Source organism: Cyprinus carpio, chromosome B9 (assembly GCF_018340385.1).
Source record: "Cyprinus carpio isolate SPL01 chromosome B9, ASM1834038v1, whole genome shotgun sequence".
Lineage (NCBI taxonomy): Eukaryota > Metazoa > Chordata > Actinopteri > Cypriniformes > Cyprinidae > Cyprinus > Cyprinus carpio.
In genome coordinates this window covers 22,217,174-22,231,099 of record NC_056605.1, presented here as the reverse complement: position 1 = coordinate 22,231,099, position 13,926 = coordinate 22,217,174, and the positions used below count along the sequence as shown (strand labels likewise).

Here is a 13,926-nt window from a genome sequence, read left to right as displayed (position 1 = left end):
TCTTTAGCTTTTATAGGGAGAAATGGGGTTTGTAGTCTTATAGGGAATAGATTATAGAGCAATATATCATAACTAAGGGTTTTAAGTAAAAAGTCCAATTATACAGAGGTACTGGTAATTCAGCACTGCTTTTGTATGTTGGTTTATAGTTCAAATCTCTTAGATTGCAATAATATAATAAAATACATGGAATCAATTAGAATTTTATATAATGGACAATTCATTATGAAGTTATTAATTAATAGATATAGCATGTCATTAAAATGTAAGTTCTGTGTTGTACACAGCGTCTTTACTCGACCCTAGTAATTCGGGAGCAAATATCGCGAGAAACCTCGAGAGTTAGCGCAGTATGTCGTTCGCAGCATCCTCATCACGTCCCGCTTTACCTCCTGCTTCTGCCAGCACGTTTAGTATATCGTGTTTATAATACACTAAGCTTAAGTATTATCGTTATGGCTGATGCTGCACTTTCTTTTGCTAAAGACTTCTTGGCCGGTGGGGTCGCAGCGGCTTTTTCCAAATGTATCGTATTTTAAGGCCAAACTGAATTTCCAGTAGCTGGTTGGGTGGCACATCTTGCCCCCTGCAGTCTGGTCTCATGTTGCAGGCCCATACTTTATGCATTAGGGATGATTTTTGCCAAGAGGGGCATCTAAAATCAGAAGAAAATTATGTCAGAACTAAATGCTACCATACAAACGTTTGGAATCCTCAAGATTTTTTTATGTTTTTGAAAGAAGTCTTTTAGGCTCACTAATGCAGCAATATTGTGAAATATTATATATATATATATATATATATATATATATATATATATATATATATATATATATATATATATATATTATAAAATGCTTTTCTTTCGAATTTCTTATTCATCAAAGAATATTAGGAAAATGTATTATGGTTTCCATAAAAATATTAACCAGCGCAGCGGTTTTCAGCATTGATAATAATAATAAATGTTTCTTGAGCAGCAAATCAGCACATTAGAATGATATCTGAAGGATCATGTGACACTGAAAACGGAAATAATGGCTGCTCAAAAATACAGCTTTAGCATCATCACAGAAATAAATAGCATTTTAAAGTGTATTAAAATAGAAATTACTTTATATAAACTGCTAAAAAAGGTTCTTTTAAATGGTAATAGTATTTCACAGTTTTCAGTATTTGAAATATTGCTCAAGGACAATCAAACAACAAAAAATCTATCCAGATATCATGTATCTCACAGTATTGTGTGTTTCACTTTATACAACATGCCAGCAAGCAGATCAGTGTATTGTTGACTGTATTGTGAGGATTCCTAAGGAACAAGGCTTTGCTTCATTTTGGCACGACAACCTAGCCAACGTCATTCGCTATATTTCCCCAAACAAGCCCTCAATTTTGCCTTCAAGGACAAGTACAAACAGATATGCTTGGGTAGCGTTGATAAGCACACGCAGTCCTTGCGATACTTCGCCGGCAACTTGGCACTCCGGTGGAGCTGCAGGGGCCACTTCCCTCTGCTTCGTCTACCCCCTGGATTTCGCTCGTACCCGCTTGGCTGCAAATGTCGGCAAAGCTGGCAGCACCAGAGTTCAATGAATTTGCTTGACTGTCTGACCAAAATCTTTAGGTCAGGCGGGTTGCGGGGTCTGTATCAGGGCTTCAACGTCTCTGTCCAGGGCATCAGTATTTAGGGCCGCCTACTTCAGAATCTATGACACTGCTAAAGGTAATAGGTTTGTGCTTCAGATGATGTGATTTTCAGGGTTGTGCGCAGTTCTGGACTGATTTTAGACTGCCTTTCAAATTCCAGTGTATTACTTGAATTAGAAATCATTTGAATAGAGGTAGAAAACAGAATTCAGAATTCAATTTGGAATGTTTTGAAGTAGAATTTTAAAATCTGAATAGAATAATTGTAGCGTTTAGTAGAAAAGCAAATAATTACTTTGAATTTTAGACTGACAAAGTCTTGTTTGAAACAGGGTTGTTTTAGTGTTATAGTATTTATTCATAATTTGAATTAGTACTTTTTTTAATAAATTGAAATTTTAAAAATTCTCAATAAAAATTACATTGGTTTTACTAGAAAAGCAAAAGCAAACTTTAAATCTTGGCTGGACAAAGACTTGTTTGAAAATGTTATTTTACTGTTGTTTATATATTATTATAGTATTTATTAACATTTTGAGTTAGATTGTGTTTTTATATTTTCATTTAGCAGACACTTTTATCCAAAGCGACTTACAAAAATGTTCTGGAAAATGCTTTTGTGCGTTGGTACCATGGTTGCTTTACTCATAGATCTCAGATTTCTGGAGGGGATGTAGACACTCAGAAGTGAGTAGAAGTAGGCAGGTGCAGTTTTAGTAATTTTAGAACTTTTAGAATTTTAGATTAACTTCAGTTTCCTAATTTTATTTTATTTTATTTCAGATTTATTTCAGTGAATGGAAACTATTTGTAATAGTTCTACTTAATAAGAATACTAGTTTTAAAATTAAAAAAAAAAAAAAAACACCTTTAAAAATTTGTATTTAGTTTATATGTCATCATATTTTTGGGGACCAGGGTGAGAGATCACTTCATTTCCCAGAATGCAGCATTACCTGTGTTTTACTATTACAATTTAGTATTCAGAATTGCAATTCCTCTTTCTGTCTTTCTAATTTAACTTGTGATATGGCCAGTTCAAGTTCAAGTTCTTCAATTCTTCAAATATATAAGAAACATGCATGCATAATTGCGTGTGGTGCTGTGCAGGCATGCTTCCCGACCCGATGAACACCCACATTGTGGTCAGCTGGATGATTGCACAAACTGTGACAGCAGTGGCTGGCGTGGTGTCCTATCCATTTGACACTGTGCGGCGTCGCATGATGATGCAGTCCGGGCGCAAAGGAGGTACACAACAGACATACTCAAACATATGCACTGTTCTCCATCAAGTGTGCATTTATTTCATCTCAGGCCTTTGTCTTTTGTTTTCCCAGCGGATATTATGTACACTGGAACCCTTGACTGCTGGAGAAAGATCGCTCGTGATGAGGGTGGAAAAGCTTTCTTCAAAGTGGCTCTGTCTTATGTACTCAGAGGAATGGGGGGAGCATTTGTGCTCATGCTTTATGATGAATTCAAGAAGTTTGTTTAAAAAATATGTGCTAAAAGATAGTAGAATAGCTTTTACCACACAGCTTTGTCAAACTTTAACCAAACCCTCCCCACTCCGCACAGATGTAGTCTTGGTTAAATTGTTTTAGATGCCAAAAGCAATTAATAATTTTCATTAATTTTGTTTGTTGCTATATTTTTTTGTTTAGAAAATGCTTTGTCATTTAATGATAAATAACCAATATTTTATTAAAAGAAAGCACATTACAATTCTAAAATTGGTAATATAAGGGAAAGGTGTTTTATATTTCTGCTCAAAATTATTTAAAATATATAAACTACCGGTCAAAAGTTTTGGATCAGAACGATTTTTAAGTTTTTTTTTTTTTTTTTTTTTTACAGGAGATTCTTATGCTCATCAAGGCTGCATTTATTTGATCAAAAATACTGGACAAAAATATATTGTGAAACATTATTATGATGTAAAATAACATTTTTCTATTTTAATATACATTAAAATCTAATTTATTCGTGTGATGCAAAGCTGAATTTTCAGCATCAATATTAAATATATATTTTGGCAACACAACTGTTGCCAACATTGATAATTCTAATAATAAATCAGCATATTAAAATTATTTCTTAAGGATCGTGTGACACTTTATATTGGAATAATGGCTGATGGAAATTCAGCTTTGCATCACAGAAATAAATGATATTTTAAAGGATATTAATATAGAAACCATTATTTTATATTGTAATAACATTTTGCAAGATTACTGTTTTTTTTTTTTTTTTGTATTTTTGATCAAATAAATGCAGCCTTGATGAACATAAGAGACTTATTTAAAAAACATTACAAGTCTTGCTGATCTCAAACTTTTGACCGATAGTGTATATGAGTTTATTGAATTTATCTATAATATTGCTTCATGAATCTGAGCCATAGCCATCAATACCATGCAATACCACAACACCTCCTCAAGATGGCACAACAGCATTTTGTCCTGCATTTATTCAGTACCATGTTCTTGTAGTCGCTCAGCACAGTTTTTCAGTTCTTCTAGCCAAGGTCTGTGGTAACAAGGGTATACAATATCACTCTCAAGAAAAAAATGTGGAGTTCAAACACACAGAATAACATTCGACACTTTAAACGTTTTCTCAAGTTGGGCTTGAAAAACCAACTGAGAGCTGGTGTCCGATGGAATCATAGACGTATTAAATATGACTCTTTAATTCACAACAGATTGTCTAAGCAGTGAAAGAGAGCCTAGAAAAGTGTTCCAGCAGAAATTGTGTGGAGCCAGAGACATGGCTTTTACAGTCAGACCTTATGTGACACGAAAAGTGTATTTCCATGATTTCTCTTTTTGGAAGTCCGCTTAAGAATTTTCCATCTTGGATAATGAGGGGAGTCATATTTTCATGGTCATTTTCTTGTCAGTCTCAGTGTTTGGTTGCGTCAGGCTGATCTTGATGAAGTAGATCCCGCTTTTAGAAGTAGAAATGTGAGGGCAAGGAAGGAAGGACATTGTGAGTTCAGTAATGACACTGAAACGTTAAACCATTTTTAGCATGTAGAGCTATTGTAATCTTATTCCACACTATATGGAGAGAAATTCTGTAAGACTACTCACAGTGGTGTTTGAACACCAAGAATTCTTGTAAATTCAATAAAAGTGAATAGCCTACCCTATATGCTTTTCATTTTTAAATATTTAGGGTTTGTGGCAATTCAACGTTTATTAAACTTTTTTAAGATTTTTAAAGCCTTAAAAAAATCACACTGTTCTCTCAAATATGCGCTCTTGATTCTTATTGGTTGATTGTGGCTTTTAGCAGGCAGATTCAAAATATTCCCGATCAATCAATCACGGAAACCCTGCTTATTAATGTAACCATATTGGCGTTTTTTTTTTTTTTTTTTTTGGCTGTGTTAATGCAAACAGCATTTAGCCAAAATGTATTTTTATTGGAATTGTAATATTTCACCCTCATTTCTTGTCATAAATGCATTTTACACTAGATTCACTAGGTAGTGAATTCAGGTAAAGTGGGCCATTTAAGTTTGAGTGTACTGTGCTCAATGGGTTTGCACTTTCAGAGCATAACAATGGTTCTTAATTAAAGGGACACTGTTTCTCTAAATGATAAAATAGGTTTGGTTGATGCAATATGACACTTGTGGGTGTGGCCATGCCTCAAAGGAGGACTGTGTCATTGTGAAAGGTAGAAAACCCTTCAACATAAGACATTTCTAAATTATAAGGTTACTCACTAAATGATAACAGATATTATTGGGACAGTTCCTGCTGTTTTTGTTTCCATACAGTTAACAGAATAAAATGCAAAGAACAAAATGTTTAAAAATCTGTTAGCTTTCTTGTAAGGTGTTTAAATATTGCTGAATTAGCTGAAATGAGCAGAATGTGTTAGATAAAGTGGGCCGGTGGGATTCAGGTAAAGTGGGCTGACCTTTAACCCTCAGTAATTATACTCAAATTCATTAAATAAATGGATATTAGTTATTTTATAGTTGACATGTATAATTTACCTTTTTAAAAAGCAGAAGTGAGTTTAAAGTCAGGAAATTCAAGTAAGAGATGAAGGAATGGAAAGAGGATAGAAAGGAAGTCAAGGCATGAAGTTCAATCTGTGGAGTAAAGAAAGGATGAGAGTAGCAAAATGTAGAAGCAGAATATAAAGCTTTCAAATATGGACACATTTAAAGTTAATTTAAAGTGTTTCAAGGAAATATAGAAAAACAACTGATTCCAGTTCCATTTAAATGAACTGTTATTATTTTTTCACTATTTTACTTTCATTGAATGTAATGTTGCTGTAAGGTAGTAAGTAACATTGAGTAATGCTAGTCCATCAATCACATGTGCTTCAAAGCTGATGTTTTTTACACTGTCAAATCAATAACATTTTGCTTTTCTAGCAGGAATAAGCCGGTTGGCCAAACAGTCCCTTGAGGGCTAAGACACTTAAATCTAGCTACATTTCCCTAAATTAATAAAATATTAACTGTTATACTAAACCATGTGTACACACACTCCATAAACCCCCTATTTTACAAATAATAAATAATGCAGTCAGGAGACAGTGTGATGCAATGTTTCCACATTTTTAAACATTTAAAATGCATGAAAATAAATATTTTCCATCACTTTATCACTCTTGAAATGACTTGCACACTAAACAATCTAACCCTCATACTTACATAACAATATCAGTCTATTTATTAAGTGGATCAAGTTGAAGTCAGCATGTAGCCTAGCCTATATTAATGACAATATGGGACAAGTAAACCGGTTCTCGGTTCCCAATCATACTTATGTCTCAGTAAGTGGTGCTGTCTAAAGTCTCAAGAGAATAATTGATTGTAGTGAAGATGTCCTCATGAACACTACCTTTAATATGAATGTTTATCTTGTTGCTAGGCCGGCTGTTTTCGTACGTTGTAGTGGACTGTTTTCTTCAGAAGAAGCTTAATATTGTAAAATAATTCATATTTCATGTCAGTTTTTTTTATTTTGTATTTAGAGTGTTATCTTGTAATAAGCGAGATAATAGCCTAAACAGTCAACCTGACATTATAGCGAATTGTCTTTACAATAGCCTACATTATTCTTGTATGCCTACATTAAACTTTATTACCTAAAATATCGCTATGCTACATTTCTGGCAATACTATATACTAACAGAGCAACCTTCACTGAAACTTAATATTTTGTTTGTAATAAGCATCCATACATGGCAATAATGGGTGAGTAAAAACAGCAAAACGATTGTCTTCCTCGGCTAGAGCATTTCAAAGCCTCTGTAATCAAGCTGAACTACAATCTTAAGCACAGCTGGACACAGTCTCTCTATTATGTCTCTGATTTTGTTTACTAGTATCAACAGAGACTTTGTAAGTCTTTATAATGAAAACCATGCAAGTCAATCAACTGGCAGAGATCAGAGGCCAATGTAATTTACCAAAATGGCCATAATACAAAGCAATCTTCTGTAATGTGAACTGCCTTGCCGACTCCAAGCATACTGTACATGTCAGATAAATATTAAGTAATTTTCTTCAAATGCAACCTTGACAGGGGTTTGGACTCGCCAGCCTGCAAGTAATTAGGCTATAATAATAGTGTTAAGTGCTTTGATATTAAAATGACTGGTTTAAAACCGTTAACTTTCTTCAGATAACAGGAAATGTACAATTGTTTCCACATGTTAATACTTTGGAAAACTATGTGTTCATTGACAACATGTGACATGAAATTAAAACATTATCTGTGTTATCCTTGTATGAATCAGAGAATTCTTACATATACATTTTTTACTGGAATTGGTTGAAAATCCAAATACTTGCACTCTATTTTTATTACTACACAATAAAAAAAATGATGCTTGGGCTTTTACATTTACAACTACGAAGTAGTTGCAAGAAGTCCACTTGATGGCACTGTTGAAATGAAAATGAAACATTACTGGTTGTGAGAAGTAAGATGAACTGCTAGAAGAAACAGGTCGAGAAGAATCATAACAAACATGAACTTTCAAACATATTCTTACCATTAAAAAGCATGCAGTTCTTTCTCTTTATATTTGTTTTGTTTGTTTGTATTTTTTAAAACCCATTCTGAAATAATTCTGAGAAATTCTAAAGCCATTTTGACTTAACTTGTGAAAAAAGCCAAACTTGTGCCTTTGACAAATATCACAGCTAAAGCACAGTTATGTGTAATCCAGTGATTGTGTTCTGTGTTATTAAATGTGACTGCTCCGAGGTATCCGCTAGATCCAAGGTTTGTTGTGGTCAAAATCCCATGTGCTCTGGCAGCAGCCTCAGTCAGTCAATCCATGAGCACATACTCATTGAGGTGTGGACTGTGAGAAGTGATATATTTCATGACAGGGCTTTCATCCAGACCTCTGATGACTCTTTGTTGTTATTTCTGAGTTGTCCCAGTGGACCACTCTTACCTTGCAGTCTGCTGGCTGCATCTCATAAACACACACATACTGCTCGCTTCAGATGTCTTGCATGTCATGTTCTCTGTCATGTCACGCACCTTTATACTCTTTCATTCTGTTTGAAAAAAAAAAACACAAACAGCAGCAGCATGTATCTAAGGATGTTGTGTCCTTAATTTTATGTTTGTTTAAAAGATAAACTATTCTTGTTAGTAGATACTTTTCTTGTTAGTAAATTAAGGAATATTTTGACCTCTAGACAGTAATTTATTAAATATTATGTGTATTATTATTATTTTTAAATTATTTAAAAAATATTTTCTCCACATTTTAATATAATAGTTAGGTCCTCTATTTTATCTTGTATTTATTCTTCTTTAATAGTGTGATCCATGAAATAATTAAAAACAGCAACATGTATTTATAAGGGTGTTGTGTCTGTAAGTTTATTTTTAAATTAAGAATTTTTAAATTAATTAATTTATTTATTTATTTTTACTTCTAGACTAAATAATCAGTCATTTATTAATTATTATTATATTAAAAAAGTAACAAAAATATTTTGCACATTTTTGAATAATAGTGAGGTCCTTTATTTTATCTTGGCTTTATTGTTCATTAATATTGTAACCCACAAACTGTGAAGTAATATAATACATTAAAATAAAAAAAATAATAATCAAAAAAATAAAAAAGAACTAAACACTGAAAGCAAATAATAAAGTATTTCCATAAAAAAATGAGAGAAAAAAGAAACATGCACTTTATTGTTATTATTATTATTATTATTTACAATAACTATGCAGAAAGGTGCTTGAGTCAGTCTGATAATGCTCTGAAAAATGGAGAAACGTCTGACACGTACAGTACCTTGTGCCTAGTGGTTAGTGTGGTTAGCTCACAAAAAACATGTTTTTGCTTAGCTGCTTTTGTCATGTACACTGCAAAATGTCAACGATGACCAAACCTGATAACTGACTAAAAGTATGTTTGGAAAGTGACCAGTACTGTTACAACGATGATATTAATGAACCTTTAGGGCCCTATCATACACCCAGTGCAATGTGGCACCAGGCGCGACATCAACGCAAGTGTATTTTGCTAGTTTCAGCAAGACGCTGTTATCATTTTCACATACTGCGCCACATTGTTTAAATAGCAAATGTGTTTGAGCCTATTTGTGCGCCCATGGGCGTGCTGGTCTGAAAATGAGGTGTGTTCAGGCATTGTTGGGGCGTTGCTATTTTGAGGCAACTGAAATAGACTGCGCCATTGACCAACTGAAACTTGGTCTAATGTCAATGCCAGAATATTTTTTTGTTATTTAAAGAGCGCATAACATGCGCCTATGGGACACACACACGCTTATTACACACACAGAGACTCGGAGCAGCACACAAACATGGCAAATATTAGAATTGAAAGGATTGTAATGTAAAAGATTATTATTGTGTATTATTGTCAGGGGGCTTTGGTGGAATCCGGCTTGTCCTGTAGATGGTCTGCTCACAAGCTGTAACCTTGCACATGAGCCGATCCGTTTCCTCTCTGGAGAAGCGTTCAGTCTTTTCTCTCGGAAATTACGCCAAGTAAATAGCGAATCCGCCATGGTGCAAGCGCAACTGGCTCTTAAAAGAAATGGGAGATGTGTCATGCACTTCAGACCATGCGCTAAGACTAATAGGGCCCTTAATCTGAATATCCACGGAATGCTGCAGGTTTGCTAATGCAAATGCAGTTAGAATGTATTGTAAATCTCAAGTTGTGATTAGTTGTATTCAAAGCAATGGTAGATCAGCGTGACATCTCTTGTAGCGCAACTACTCTGCACTGTTGACATTGACACTTTAGTTGACCTTTATCGTGCCCTTGACTCAAACAAACTGCCACTGATCATCACTCGCAGTCATGTTGACTTTCAAAAGCTGTTTGTTTGATTGTATGTAAGTCAGGTCAACGCAAACAAAACAACTGTCGCTTTTCTTTTCCGCCGTTTGTTGCAGTGGCATATTGGCCCTGATGTGTTCCAGTGCCTCTGTTCAAGACCAGTGTTTGATGACGGTCACACATCACAGAGCTCCACTTCTGAAGCACAAATAGGTGACCCTCCACCTCAGTCCCACGTCTCCCACTTCTTCTCTCTAGCAACAATAACAATCAATGCTTCAACATCAGAAGGTTCTGAAGAACAACTTATAAATCATATGCATCCCCTGCTGGTCTCTTGGCGGCCAAGTTGACTTTACTGAAGCGTTTCTTTGATCCTGCACTGCTTTGATTCACTTTTCTCTCACCCTTTTAGCTAAACATATCATTGGAATTTCGCTCTTTGTTCCTGACAGGTCTCGTCTTAGCTCGGTTTCTCTGCAGACACGCAGCCCTTCCCAGAGGGGGAGAACTGCTCTGCAGCCCAGACGGAATCGAGTGCTGCTCAAAGATTTATCCTCATCTTTTGAATCGACGCTCTCTTTTCCCCTTCACTCCCTACCTTGACATATCCGTCCTTTCTGTGGCACAATTGAAATGACAAGGTTGGTGTGGTCATTGTCATTCACCGTTTCATAAATGCTGAGCACTAGTCTCATTAATCTGTATTACAAGTGGAGATCTTGAGGGAATGGTGGGATGCAGTTCATCTCGGAAACTATGGTCCTGTATACATTCATGGTTTGTTAAGAAAGTATTTGTGATATCAGAGACTTCAGGAATGTATACATGTACAATATAAAATGAATGAATGAATATTTATGAATATGTAGTAGTATTATGAAAATTCCAAATTAACTTTTATTTAGTTTGCCCTAACATTTTTTAATATGTTCTCTTGACTTGATCAAAACCCATTAGATAGGATTGCACATATAGGGATGCACTTCTCAGAAAATGTGGATTTTATATCCATTTTTCAACATATAGAGACATTAAAAATATTTTTTTCTCAAATTTACCCAGTAAAACAAATAATAGAAAAATATAATAAAAAATTAAAATAAATAAATTAACCAATAAAGAGGGTGAACTCTTTGAATTTAAGTGAACCTTATATATTTTATATATTTGGAGACCCCAAGTGTTTTGTATAATATCAACCTGGGGTTGCGTTTCCCTAAAGCAACTATCGTTGCAAGTTACGTCGTTACATATATTTAATGGAACTTGCGATCAGCTAACGATGCTTTTGGGAAACTCCCTGATTCTTAAATCTTAAGTATGTTTTTTGAGAACAGAACCTGTGGATTAGTTTTAATTAATTTTATTAAAAAGATGGCAAATGATTAGACGAATAAACAAAATAATTAAATTGGTGTACTTGAAGGATTTTTTTTTTTCAGACAAGATAAGAGGGTAAATAACTCACTGACTCACTTCCTCTTTTGCCTTTGAAATATATACTCTGTGTGCAAAATCATTAACATTATCTATTACAAAACAACTGCTCCAGGCTCATAAATGTGACTGTTCACACATTCACACATTACACTTCCCATGCATCTGCTTTTGTGTGATAATTAATGTTCAGCATATGATTTGTGCAGTCCATGATAAAGAAATTGTCTTTACTGCATGTATTTTATTAAGTCTTCTATGGCTGGAACAGAAAGGTGATTGTCAAGCTGCTTGTTAGGGTATTTTTAATGAGACAAGTGATGTGACTCATATAACTTTTTTAAAATTACAGTATTTAAAATGACCAAAATTTAGAACAGATGTGTGAAGTTGAAAAATGCTGATGGTTTAGATATTATTTTTTTATTATAAACATGGATAGTTAAATATACAGTATTTATACATTACATACATTTTTTCATTTGTGGCACAGTCACAACACCATCTGGTGGTCAGATGTTGTGATTGCTAATTACAGAATACTAGTAAGCATTATGGTGTTGATGGTTTTAAAGATCTTGCAAAAAGAATTCAGTAAAAGAAAAATAGTAGTGAGTTGTTTTAGCCTGGTTATCTCTTTGACCCTTGTTCTCTTCCTCCCTCTATCTGTAGTTGGTTCTGCATCTGCTCTTGAACTCTACATTATCAAGAATCTACTGGAGTCCCAAGAAATGAATGTGAAGTGAATAAGAAACAATTGAAAGCAAAACCACCAATGTGACAGTTAATGTCAAAGCCCTCTCTCATACTACACTGACCAACTCTAAGACTGTGTAAGAAGTGAGGTTGAGGTTGAGAGGATGGAAAGGAAACGAGTGGAGGAACAGCAGGGTTTGGTGATTCAGGTACAAATTGTATCACCTTTTCTTCTGTGCTCTAGAGACTGAGGCCTCTTCATTGTTAAGTAACTGAGAGAGGAGCTTTTCTTCATGAACAGGTGTGTTTTTTATCTGGTGGTAGTTGTTTTGTTGTTTTTTCCTGGGTCTAGTGCTGAGTATAATAATAGTGGTGAGTATTTTAGCTCTCAATTGACAGACAAATATTCAATATTTATTGTTTAAAACAACTTTCAAATAAGCTGATTACTCATTATTTTAATGTGACATCTATCTATCTATCTATCTATCTATCTATCTATCTATCTATCTATCTATCTATCTATCTATCTATCTATCTATCTATCTATCTATCTATCTATCTATCAAGAACCACTAGAAAATTTTGTAGCTGAAGAGCATGAAAAAAGACTTTGCAAGGTATTATAACAGTAACATAAAAAGTCCCCTTAGAAGCAATAAAACACGTATTTTCCCATTGTAAAGGTCATAGGTTCAATTTTTAGGAATGGAGCATATGACAAGCACATTCTTGTCAGTATACATTTAGACAAACATCTGATGATGATGATAAGCTTGCTGATAAGTAGCGCTGCATCATAGTGCATGAGCTGTCTGGAGAGCCACATCAAAAGGCCTGAGGAGGGGGCGGCGTTCACATGAGCTGGAATATCCTGTATAAGATTCACATCAGAACACACTCATTAAGTAAAGCCCCACATTTTCGCAATAATGTTATTCTGTCAGTCAATTTCATACTGTAAACACTCACATATTACTCATATTGTAATCTCAAACAACATATGTGAACTTTTTCAGCATTTTCTGCTTTGATATTTTAAAAAATATTTATAAAAACTTTAAAAGCATTTTAAACATTTTCTGCTGTGAACATTTTTAAAAACTATAATAATTAGGCCTATAACAATGACAACATGATAGTATATATTCTTGTTAATTCCGCTTCTCAGCAAATAAATAAATAATGGACATGAAGTATTGATTTGAGATTAAATTATGCAATTTTTTTCTGCTAGGAAAATATGGTCCCTTACAACGCACAACCTTATCAAATGAGAAAAGTCACTTGTGAACTGAGAATTTCGCATGAATTTCGTACAATGTTATTCATTTATGTCTATTTTAAACCTTACTGTCAGTGATGCATAAGCAGATTGTAAGAAAACAAATTCATATGAATTAGCCACCAACTTAAATAGATAAGAACTGCCATGAAAGTGATGCAATTTACAGTAGGCTAATATTAGAAGTCCTCTGAGGTCATTTTCACTACAAACAATAACTGAGACAAGATAGTGTCAGTTGAATTTGTATAAAAGATTCTGAGGTGTGATACCCCTAGTGAAAATTTAATATACTGAATTGTATTTAAAAAAAATTATTTAATGATAAGTATACTAAAAATGAATAGAATGCCAATGTACTAACTCAAAATACACTGTAAATGTAGTTATTTCATGCTTTCATCAAGCACAAATTTAGTGCACTACAAATTAATTTGTAAAATAGTAAACCTTTTACAAATGCAACTGGGGAAGAATTAAATATATATTCATCACTAAGAGAGTACACTGGTTAGGTTCTTAATTCCATC

The 13,926-nt window shown here is 34.0% G+C and overlaps 1 pseudogene; it reads left to right on the top strand.

The window, feature by feature from the left end:
* Positions 1-109: 109 nt before the first annotated feature.
* LOC109070310 lies at positions 110-3,257 on the top strand (annotated as a pseudogene).
* Positions 3,258-13,926: the final 10,669 nt, after the last annotated feature.